Here is a 12,753-nt window from a genome sequence, read left to right as displayed (position 1 = left end):
TTAAAAAGTAAGATATGTATATAAATACACACAAAATAAAAAGAAAAAAGGTAGATACTTTTAATATTTAAACATTAAGGTATGTGCAAATAGGGATGTTCATATATGAATAGTGAAAGATCATCTGAGGGACTGGTATAGCTCTATAAAAAACATTCCAAAGCTCATGCAGTGGAGAAGGATGTAGATTAGGAATTTTTTTTTTTTTGAGCACAAAGAAAACAACTGCTGCAGTGCATGACAGCTGGGCACTGTAATGGGAGATGTGCATGCATGTATGAATTGAAATTTTTAAGCTTAAACCATGAAAATGAACTAATTCTGAGTCAAATGTTTTGTGATTGCAAATCTGTTGCTGTCATGAATTATTCTTCACAGAAACTCAAGACCTTTTGAACAGAAAAATCCTTTTGGTGGGAAACCTGATGTACACTAATATCTTTGGTACCCAGCACACAAGCATGCAGGCCACGGTCCATTTTCTTTGATGATCAGTTAGGAAATAGAAGCTGAAATTCCCTGGCTATGACCACAAGCGTGATTTTTAACTTTGACTCTTTGGGTTTTTTCTTTCAATTTCTTTTGGTATAAAGATATTGTTTACCCTTATTTTAAAGTTCCTCCTTCTGGTTTAAGTGAGTAATCCTTATGTGTGGGCAGCATAATTTTGAGGGTAGCTTTTGATACATATAAGCAGCTGCTGCAGAGAGATACTGGATATTTATGGAAATTGGGTTCCAAGATTTGGGCTTTTTTGTATATGTAAAGGAGCAGAGTATTTTTTATACTAACATAGAGAAAGAAATGTATACTTTTTAAAATAACATATAGAAAATGTCAACAACTTTTATATCACAAGTATTTTATAAAGAAAAACACAAAACCACTACAATCTGAATGTTTACTTTGCTGTAAATATTTCTGCAGTTTGTATTGCAGTTTGGTCTTCTATGAGTTCTGTTTATTCAGTATCCTTTGTTTAAAGGTATTTATGTACTTCAAGACTTAATTGGATTTAGTAAAACATGTGAGAAACATTGGAAGTATATGTTTTCTTTCATAAGGAAAAGCTAAAGGAATGGAGAATCTTTGTGGACTGCTTAAAATTAACACAATGTGAGAAGCTTGGAGTTAGAGCCAAGTCTGCTGACTCCTTAACTTCAAAATTCTTATTTTTCATTTTTTGGCATTCAGAATTTAATTTCAAAATTTAATTTTACACATTTGCAAAGTTGTAGCTTACAGAACAATGCTGACATAAACATCATATATCTCTAAAGATTCTTTGGTACTAAAGCTGAAATTTTACAAGCTAGTTTAGTTATAATTGAGGGAAGGGGCTCTTACTGTGTTGTGTCTGCGGTGTGGTTTGGTTGGTTCTTTTTTCATGACAGAAACAGATACTGTTATTATAGTCTACAGTTTCAATGGAAATAAAGAGAGAGACTAAAGAGCATGCAGGGAGCATTATTTTGGTGTTTCACTAATGAAAGTCAAAGATGTTACCAGTCAGCAGTGGTCATCTGAATGGACAGTTTGCTTACTGACAAAAGTCTTAAGGGAGGTAGGCTACAAATTTGAAATGAAATTACCAGAAGTGATCTCTTTCTGTAAGATATAGCTTTTAGTCTGATTTGTAAGACCAATTCCTTTAGCTGTACAGGAGCTCTGTTTTTCTCAAACAAGCTTCTCTCCATGTTTTCTATATGAGCCATATAACTTCAGCTATGGGGGATGTTTCTCACAGGCCCTTTCTTGTCATGTGCTCACTTTTAGAACATGAGATCTGTATATTTCTGATGGAACTGTTGCTAATTGTATATGTGTGGTACAGTAAAAGTACCAACAGAGATTCCTTGTGTATATCAGTAAGGCAGCAACCAGAAATGGCCCCAGAGCAATTGATGTAGTGTGCTCCCAATTGTAATCATTTCTCAGAACCATCAACACTATGCTGATGTTAGGCAGCCAATCTGTCTCCATCTTCTGGAGCGTTACAGGACTGGATGTGCATCTCTTATATGGAGGGAGGGAGAGACAGGTGCCAGTAAAGGGCAGGCTGCAGATGCAGAGCACTTTGGTTATCTGCAGCCCCTTTTCCCCTGCTGCTTTTGCAAAGTCCTAAACAGAGTGTGGACTAGCTGTCAAGCACATTGGGATAGTAGTTTGCATGTGTATCTTGAATTACCTCATTCAGGAAATGGTGGTGCTCCTGTGAGGCTGAAAGCATTCTAGTGATCCTGCTTTTCTCTCAGTGTTTGGATCTAACCAACTACATACTATGTAGAGTTGAAAATTATTGGCAAGAACAATGTTGAATCTTGTTTCCTAGTCTGCAATCTTGCAAGCAGGGTAGAGAATTAGGATTTTTGAGGGTTTTCTGTGCATGGGATGGTATTTAGAAAATAAACTTGTAATGAATTGTTTTATCTTGACTTGCATTGAAATGCATTTGAAGGTTACATAATCTTGCAGGATTGGATCATTAATCTTTATTGCTACGTTTCTTCATTTATGAGCTTGAATAGCATCTATATCCCTGAAGCAGAGTGAATTTGTCTGTCTGCTTGCATTTATATTCTTAGCATAATAAATTCTAAGCCAGCAGAAGATACCACAATGGTCGGTGTTATTCAGAGCTGCAGAGCTGTAATGGTAGCAAATATGTGAAATTGTTTAGTTTGTACACAGAGATGTTGTGCTTACAGAATAGAAAACTGCATGCATTTTGTATGTTTTGTGATCTCAGGTTTTTTTTCCCCTAATGCATAGCTGAAGTTTACTTGAAATTACTAAAGGTAGATTTCTTTCCTTGCTTCTCTAGGGAAATTAATTCTAGCTGCTTTTCATGAATGTAAAAAATTACTGAAGGCTTTCTGTGGAATTATAAAGCATGCACTACGCTTGCTTGATGCATGCACTATTAGCAGTCATTACCCAATGAGCATGAGATTAGCACTGTGATGCCATTAAAAGTCTCTGAATATTGAATACATGAAGATGTTAATTTAATTCTAGCGTCAATAAAAGTTTCTGGAAGTTTAGACTCTGTGAGGGTGACAAATTTTGGTGGATTTTTTCTTTCTGTAATTGCCTAGATGTGTTTTTTAATGGTTTTATTTATTTTAACATTTGGATCTAGAAAGGAGTGTAACAGTCGCATTCAAGTGTTTGGAAGAGACAGAAGTGTATTGGAGTGAAAGGCCACAAAAGGATTTAAGGGATTGGAGCATTTGTAACACAGGGATTGTCTCGAGGAGCTGAGGTTTAGCCTAGAGGAAAGAAGGCTCAGAGGAACCTCATCAGTGTGTATAAATGCCTGACAGAAAACAGTAAAGAAGATGGAGCCAGGATCTTCTCAGTGGTGCCCAGTGACATGACAAGAGGCATTGGGCACAAACTGAAACACAGGAAATTCCATTTAAACATAAGAAAAAACTTTCTCTTTGTGGGTCTAGTTAAACACTGGAAAAGATTGCCAGGACATTGTGGACTTCCTATTTGTGAGATACTCAAAACACGACTGATAAGGCCTGGAGCAACATAACTTGGTCTAGATGATCTTCAGAGGTCTTTTTCACCTGCGTTGATTCTATGATTTATTGGCCAAAGTTCTTCTGACTTGCTTTCTATGGAACTGATCTTTGAACCTTCAAACATGTGGTCTTTCTTAGACCTTCTAGAAACAATCTAGGAGAAATGGAGTAGCACTGGAACAGTTTGCTCAGAGAGATTGTAATCTTCATACTTGCAGGTTTCTAGACCATGATGGATCAAAACCAAGGCTGTCCTGCTTAATGCTGGTAATAATCTCCACTTGAATGGCAGCTTGGCCTAGATGATCTCTGGTGGTCCCTCCAAATAAATGTCTCTGTGATTCTGTGCCTTCCTGTGAATTTTAGATCCTTGTGTTCATCAAACATGAGGTCAAATGAATAAGGATTCTTGCTAGTTGCTGTCAGTGAGTTCAGAATGATGATGTGATCCAAGCAACTTACCCTCCGGTAGCTGCAGTACTTTGAGGAGCTGTCATAATGCATGTGGTGACATACCTCCTATCCCTGTGTTTGGAATTTCTGCAGCTGAGGATTCCTGCCACTGTACACATACAAAGAGCAACTTGTTGTATCAGCAGGTATCATAATGTGGAGACAGTGCAGCAAAAGAAGATTCTGGTTAAAAAGAAGCCTGAGTTTACCTGGATGCTTGCAGATCAACAGTGAAGAGTCTGTGGTCAACACGTATAAAATAATGTCTGGATTAGTAACTCTTTTCCTTTTATAGAGCAGGTGGAAGTTTATGCAACAAAAGTACCTAAGTTCTACTGCACTCTTTTCCTCAGCAATAACATGGAGAATTTTCATTGGGGTAAGGATCATTTACCTCTGTGCTGATCCATTTTCATGATTCTCTGCAGTGAATGAGCTGTAATGAGTAATCAAATCCCTTCATGTTAGCTGCTAACTTGTTTTTGCTGTAGCTAGTGTCACATTGAATATATCATGAGATAATGATACATTTTCATAGCTTTTCATATCTCTGAAAAGTTATAGCATGTGGAATTCTTATGCTTTTTTTTAATGCTGATTATCATGGAAGGTTGTCCTCACTCCTCTGTTCTGTATCTTTTCTTCCCTTAGAAAATGGGCGGGAGGAGGGGGAAGGCAGGAGGAAGGAGGTAACGCTGAAAATTATGTTGCAGCATATCATCTTCTGGAATGGTGGGTGGCTTCAGGTTGCATGCATTTTAGGATTCTGTGTTTTCAGAAGCTGACATAAAGCCATGCAGCTGATGAAATTATAATTATTTCATTGAGTGACCCAGTGTGTAGTTACGCACACACTTGCACATTGGTCTAAATTTATTTGTTTTACTGTAATTCATGTATCATATTAGTACATATGGTTTTGAAGTGAAAGACTGAAAAAATATTTTTCACATTTACAACTAATTATAGTTATGCCTACTTTAGTTTCAGACAAGTACAGTCAGTGGCTTGATTGAAATCTTCAAAAGCACAGTTTGTATGTCTTGGCACGTGTTCCTCTATATATAGCATACAATTCTGATTTCTGTGTGATATGTAATAGCAGTAACAGTTGCTAAAATACATTTGAAATGCCATAAATTATGTAGAATTCTGTCGGGTTATGTAAAGTCAAGATTTATTCTCCCCATCTCAGTAATTAAGGGTATTTAGGAATTACTTATCTTTTTATCTCAATAAGCAAAACAGGGATCATGAAGAATCATTCAGTACAATAAAAATAAATATATAAATAACTTTGGTAAATGCAACTTTAGTCAATTGTGCCAAATATTTGTTTATCTTAAGGTTTTGAGCCTAGTTTAAACAGATGCAGAACATGGAAAAAAATGGTGTGTTTTAGGAAGGTAAGATCTTCATGTATATACACAGAAAATGTTGCCCATGGGAAAGCAACAGGTGTCTTCAAAAAATGATGCAGTTTTCCTTTCTACTTTTTTGTCTTAGTTCTAATGTTGGCTGCAGAAGTTCTTGTGACAGATCACAGACCTAAGCCTATTTTCTGTGCCTCTGGCACTCTGGGTGAAGTAATGCAATCTCTTCACCAAGCAACACATAGCTTTTTGGTGACTGGCAGAAGGAAGAGTTAGAGAGTCAGAGATCGCAACTGCCAAAACAGAATTGAAATGCAGAGAAGAAACAGTTACTCAAAAAAAAAAAAAAAAAAAAAAAAAAAAGAATACATGAGAGAAGGATAAAGAGAGAAGTATGGATGTGACCCTGGCTGGATGCCAGGCACCCACCAAAGCCTCTCTCTTACTTTTCTCTGCAGCTGGACAGGTGAGAGAAAAATTAATGAAGGATTCATGACTTAAGAGCTGGAAGAGATCATTGACCAAATATTGTCATGGGAAAAACAGATTAGAGTTAGAGATATTAATTGAATTTATTATTAACAAACCCAAACCAATGGGTTATAAGGATACGGGCAAAGGGAAATGAAATAATTTTATCTTATATCACATATATCACATTTATTGTTCTCATGACAGATTAATAGAAGCTGTTGTAGTAAAAAAAAAAAAAAGAAAATTATCCCCCCCCCCAAACAAACCAACAAAAAACACCAACAACAAATAATACCCTTCTTTCCTTTCCATTTTCTGTCCCCACCAAAAGTGTTTCTGAAACTTCTTATTCTAATAAAGGGTTACATTACTCTAAAAAATGAAAAGGAAATGAAAAAAACATCATCTCAAACTGTTGTTTAAACAGATTGTAAATATATTCTCTCCCTTTTAATAATATCAAGTGAAATACTTAGATATTCGTTTGGCATCATCTGGGGCCATAAGGAAGCTAAACTTACCAGCTGCTTGGAAGAATAATTTATGTTCCAGTAAAAGTGGTTTCACTTTACTCTCCATTAAATATAGTAATGGAGGAATCTGAAAACTAAATTAATTTTTAAATCAGTGTTGTTTTACTTCTTTTGAAACTCAGCAAATGAGTTGAAGACCTGAAGTGGGCAAAATTACATGTACAAGGAAACTACTGTTTTGTGTTGCACGAAGCACTTCAGTTGCATTTATATGCAGTGGTAGGATTGGAAGGCAGAGAGAGGAAGAGTAGGATGTACATACTTCAGCACCTACTTCAGCACATAAAATGTGAATAGTTATATGTCATTTACCTGCAATGCTGGGGGGGGTTTCAAAATTTTTTCTAAACAGACACTAATACAGAAATTAAGAATTTTTATGGTGCCCCTGTACTGACAGTGTTGTAGGTTTGTAAGGAGAGGTAATCTACTGTGAAAAAGCTGAACTCCTGCCTAGTCCAAAGGCAATAGTTGTGTTTCTGATTTTTATACTCACAGAGTAGTAGATATAAAACTCATACTGATTCAGCCTGAATGAGTTATTTAATTCTAGATTAATGGCTGGATTTTTAGTTGATTGAAATTCCTTAGAGAAGCATAATTATTTGAAATACATGGATTTTGCCTTTCTCTACTAAGGTGTTTTATTTGTTTCAGTTCTGATTTTTCTTTCAGTTCTGATTTTCAATTTACTGTGCTCAAAGATTGGAAGAAGAGATGAGCAGCTGAGAGCTATGCATAGTAGGAAGAAGATGACATTGTTCCCTGTAATAAATACCTACAACGTGGCTGGGACCACTGGTGGAAATGTCGGCATGGTTTTGTTTGATCTTGCTTCTAGGGCTTTAATAAAGTTCTGTGTTATGGACTGAAATGTACAGACCCGCTGAGGTGTAAAGTACAGATGATCCTTCAGCACCTTCTGAACTCCCAACCCTCCTGTCCCCCATGCAGTATTTTAGTGGGGAAAAAAAAGAGGATCCTGAGCTGGATATTTTGAGAGCATGCCACTATTTTTCTGTGAAAGACCTTAAAATAGTGGAAAGAAGGGTTCTGCACAACAAATAACGATGTTAAAAAGCTCTTTTTGGAGGAGGAAAAAACCCCAAACAACAGACAAATAAACAAAACTAAATGGGAAAAAAACCCCATAAAAATAACCAACAAAACTGAAACCCCAAACAATCTCCACAGACCACCCCCCCCGGCAAAAAGTACATGAAACAAAGCAAAAACAACCCCCAGTGGACCTAACCATGGAGGCTTGGGATAACTCTGATAAAATACAGCAAAATTGCAGACTAGTCATCCTTCAGGTAGAAGGTAAAAATCAATGAGAACTCGTGCTACCTAGGACCTCAGAACCCCTGAGTACAATCTTCCCACTGCCATTTTTTTAACACCGAAACAAAACTCATTGCCTTGCCATTAATGTCTTGTATGTGCAAAACATAGACTATTAATTACAGGATTTGTTATTTTTTAAAATTTCTTCTGTCTTTAATATGTTGACATCCATTTGACTTCTGGTCCCATTTTGCAAATTATTTTGATAGGGTAGAACTCCAAAAACATTCTTTTTTAGATACTTTGTAGGATTGGGATTTTCACAGGTTAGGAATCTGTGAGCTCTCATTTCTCATTGAGAGGTTTATTTTCAGTCATTGTAACAGGCCGTGAGATTTTATTTTTATATGATATTTGGGATCTCACATCATATAAATTTTCTTTATATTTAAATAGTACCTATGTTGGCTACCTGAAGTGTTCAGCTCTCCTTTGCTAAAAGGAGAGCAGGAAGAAAAGTAATTAATTTTCTATAAAGGTGCCAAAAGCAAACTTCAGTATTTATTCTCTGGAATGCATCTTTCATATTTGTGGGTGACATGGTAAATGTATCTTATTTCATAGAGTGGGTCTTAAAAAGATGTACATTATAAATTTTTCTTTCCTGATTTTCATCATGACATTATGTTAATAGAATTGAGCTGATAACCTCAATCTAAACCAGTTTAGGGACTGTATTGCAATATTGAGTAAGTGCATTACATAATAACTTTAAAAAAAAACCCATACAGCCTTCTCTCTTTCATTATTTGTGTAGTAAATTCTATGGCAAGGTTAGTATTTCAACTCATTTTTCTTTAAACTAGCAATTTGAAAAGCTGGTTTATATCTGCTAATTTAGCTGTGACATTTAAAACTTTTTTTTTTAACAAAACCCTTGTATATTTCCTTGACTTTTAAAAAATACAGTTTAACTGTTTTACTTGGTTTTATTCTGGCTGCTTAGCATGATAACAGTAATCACACTAAGAATTTTGTGGCTATTCATGACTACAGTTCTGGTGTCTGTGCCTGTTTTAAAAATTTTGTTTAGCAGAATTGGCAGCTTGCTTGTAAAGTGGTCCATTGACCTACCCTTCAGGTTATGCTGATAAATAATACTGTATTAGAAAAATTTTAGACAAGCATGAGTATCAGCAACAGAAGAGAGTAAGTGGAGTGTGACTGATGCTGTTGCCTTCTGTTGATGGGAACAACTTTAAGAGGAAAGGAAATACTTCTTTGCTAAAGTCTATTCATTTCAAGAAGGCTTAAAAATGGTAGAGTTTTTTTGCTTCACAAATTCTAATATTTATTTACCTTTAAGGTTATGTAACTGCAACTCAGTTCTTTAGACTCGGCTTGTAATCACTTTTTGTCTTCATAACATCACCTGAGGAAAGGGTGAAATGGCCTTTTATAATTGTGAATCTTTTTTTCTGTTGGTGCATCTGTCTATAGTCAGCTAATTAAGGTAGGTGATCTTTCTGTATCAGTGTTCAGAATCCACATTTTAAGATAGATTCCTGACCTGTTTTGTTGTAGTGGGGTTTTTTGGTGTTAAGTAGACCACTGGCAATGGAAACCACAATCTAAAACTTCAGCTCTGTGTTGGGTTAAGTACAACTCGAGGACTGTACTCCAGAAGGTGCTGTAAGGTACATGCACCATTAATAGTAAGTCCCTTTTCTTGAAAGTACTTATTCCACTGGAGTCAGGTTGAAGAGTGCCATGAAAAATCAAGAGAGAGATACATTGTTTGTGTTGGAAAAAATCATTATCATTGCTAGTTCACTATATATTCTGGTCTTGGTTCACTATATATTATTAGTTGATAGTGAGAAGTATATGATCAAGTCCAGAATTTCGTCAAAACTCTTTCCAAATACATATGTTGCCCAGGATTGTTGGAATGGTTTGATTAAAAATTCTGAGCTTGTCTCAAATAAAGATAAATTATTCTAATTGAAGATATTTTATTGTAATAAAGATAACACTTCTTGTGTTATCTTTATTATTGCGAGATCATTCTGTGTTCTCAGTTGTTCAAACATGTGACGAAATGCCACTTCTGTAGCCTTAAAATAAGTTTAGGCCTTAAGAACAACAAAGTTCTTTAGCAAACTGTGTCCCTTGGATCTTGCTTCTAGGAGAGATTATCTTCATAATATCCATTGTCTTTCCTCCTCGGAGTCAGCTGGTGTTTCTTTGCTGGAATTATTTGGAAAGTTGCTCTGCAGAAAGCTTCCAGCATGTCTGTGGAAGGAGTAGCTTCCTTGACAAAAGTTAACTTTATCTGTAGAAACATCTTATCAGATGTAAACTTCTATTCCTTTTTCATGAATCTTGTAAATATACAGAGAATACTGAAGATAGACTGGTTGAAATGTTCATTGCACAGTGCTGCTTTCACTGCTAATGCAGTTTAAAGTTATTAAAGAGACTGCATTTTTAAAGTGCTTGGAAAGAATTTTCAGTTTTTTTCAGGCAAGAGGATTAAGGCAGATTTATTTTCACAGGGTATGCCTGCACGAGTCCCAAATTAAAAATATTTTCTCTGTGCCTTGATCTACATTTGGTTGGTGGTTTGTTTTTTTGTTTCAAATCTAGTACTACCACTGAGAAATGGTGTTAATAGATGGAGTGATAAGTGAATGATTGAAGCTGTTTTTACTTCCTACTAGCAAAGTGTGTTGGCACTCACCTGTAAAAGAACCTAAACACTAACAGGATTGAACTTTGGGAAGTAAAGTGAATAATAGTTTAGGGTTGCTTGTTTTGGGTGTGTGATCTTGTTTGGTTTCTTTGGGTTTTTTTATAATTCAAGTATAGACAAAGCTCTAGAATTCTAGAAAAGTGTGAGTGGCAGAAAACTCTCAAACCTATCTTGTGTATTAATGGCTTAAATTCACAAGCATATCCCTGTATTGTGACAAGCAATCTGTCTTTCAGTTGGTTTTTCTTGTGTGTGTGTCTGTGTCTCTGTCTGTATTCTTGCTTTTCTATGAGTATATGTATTCTGTGTTGTAGAACTGGAGAATGCCCTATAGTTATACACTGTTGTACAGCTTTTATTATCCTACATTGTTTTGTTTTCATAGGCTTTAAAAATTCATTAATGATGAAAAGTTGCTTTTGCCTGTGATAGTAAATATGTTTCTCTTTGTGAGGAGAAAGAGAGGTGGTAGAAATCTCTTTATATACAATTCTACATACAATATATGTATAACCCTGAGTTAAGGTAGAAGTAAGCACAGAAATTGTCAGAAGTCTTGAAAGCATACGATTTTGTTGAGATATGCCTTGCTGTGGGATAATCCAGTAGGGCAGGGGAGATTAGAGTAAGTGTATTAAAAATAAATGGAACTTGAACATTTTAGAGACTGATTGAGCATGAGTATATAATAATCTTTATGTTCATCGTATGTTAAAAAAGTATTTAAGGAAGTACGGTGCTAAAAAAGTTATTATTGACATTTCCTGTCATCACTGCATTACACATAAAATTAATTACAATGATAAATCACAGATAATTTTTGAGGTGATAGATTTATGTTTTATACTGGAAATTATTTCTGGACTAGAAAATATCTTTTCACACAATGCATTATTTTTCCAGTTGTTAATGTAGAGTAACATTAATGTTAGGGGGAAAAAAATCACTAATGTTAGGAAAAATACATGTAAAATATCCAACTTAATAAAATTTACAGAACCAAAGGGTGAATTTCCAGAAAAACAGATATGTGAAGTGCTGTTTAAGAGCTGTGCAGAGCCAAGCAAAATGGAGGAAAAAACCTGTCTATGGAGCTGGGTAAGAGTAAGAACAGGGAAAGCATGTATTCTGCATAGCTATTCTACTCAGAAATACCTTCCCAGCTTTGACTTTGTGTGGGAGTCAGATTGCCAAAGTCAAGAGAGTGATCTGAACAACTGAAAAATCTGAAAAATCTAATTAGCTGCCACTAGTGTCTAAGAGTTTCTGGTAAAAACTTCCATAGTCTTTGAAAACTGTGCCAATTCCAGGCCTTGAGATAAAGCCATCATGATGCTTATGTGTCCAGCTTCCAGCAAAGGCTGTTTAGAAATCATGGCTGGACATTTGTGCTACTTCACTCTTCCAGGAATATAAATCAGGAGGAATTAAGTGAGCACACCTGATGCAAGGGGACAGTAGGGTGTTAAGCCCAAACCACAGCTCTTTTTTCTTTGCCTAATTTCAGAAACAATGCTTTTATCATTGTGCTTAAGGCAATCTCCTAGAAAGGAGGATCTCCTGGAAGGATGGATCTGAATAGATGGGGATTTCTGATTAGTGAATCTTTGTTTCCTGATAGTGCATCAGTGCTTAGATGTTATGTGAGATATGGGCAATAGCATCAATTAATCCAATAGCCTGAATACAGGCAATGTGCCTGAAAAAAATAAATGTTGAAAATGTTTAACATAATTTGAGGTGCTTACTTCTAGTGTAGCTTGGGTATCTAAAAAGATAAAAGAGGTGCAATTTCAGAAACACATTTTTCTTGTACATTTTGTTTTGATAGTTGAAGGTATTTCCTCTTCTCAGGATACTGAGTGTTGTGAATACTGTTTTTCTATACCTAAAGCTGTACATACAATATCTAAACAATTAAGGTACCTACTGAAGCCTGTGAGTTTGATCTCTAGAACAAGCCAGCTATTTTTTTGTGCTATGAACTTTAGTGTAGGCTTTTTATTTTGTATATGACCCTTGGATACACTTTAACAAGAGCAGTTAAAAACTGGTACAGTTAATTCAGTGAGATACTTAAGGCACATTTGTTATTTTTGATAGTTCTGTACATAGCAAATATAATATTCCATTTTTCAGTTATATAAAAAATTAATGTAAGCATTCTGAAAGCAGCCCTATCTTTGATTCCTAATGAGTGTATCTTTAATTGAAGAGAAACACAAGCAAAGAAAAAACAAAACCTTTTAAAAGGTTTTTAGTGCACAGTATATTACAGTATGGGCACTGGATATGTAAAGAAAACTTTCCAAGTGCAATTTGTATGCACAGTCATACAGAAC

General features: G+C 35.5%; 1 protein-coding gene and 1 long non-coding RNA gene across 5 annotated transcripts in view; one reads left to right on the top strand and one right to left on the bottom strand.

The window, feature by feature from the left end:
* Positions 1 to 12,753, top strand: part of WASF1 (WASP family member 1) — an 87,040-nt gene that overhangs the window by 22,089 nt on the left and 52,198 nt on the right. The gene's annotated exons all lie outside the window — the stretch shown is intronic.
* LOC137470660 (uncharacterized) lies at positions 2,470 to 4,809 on the bottom strand. Its single transcript, XR_010997185.1, has 2 exons — positions 3,582 to 4,809; positions 2,470 to 2,647 (listed from the first exon to the last, which is right to left on the bottom strand). It is a non-coding gene; the product is annotated as an uncharacterized lncRNA (long non-coding RNA).

The sequence above is a fragment of the Anomalospiza imberbis genome, chromosome 3, assembly GCF_031753505.1.
Source record: "Anomalospiza imberbis isolate Cuckoo-Finch-1a 21T00152 chromosome 3, ASM3175350v1, whole genome shotgun sequence".
NCBI classification, from domain to species: domain Eukaryota; kingdom Metazoa; phylum Chordata; class Aves; order Passeriformes; family Viduidae; genus Anomalospiza; species Anomalospiza imberbis.
This window is presented reverse-complemented; position numbering and strand designations above follow the sequence as displayed.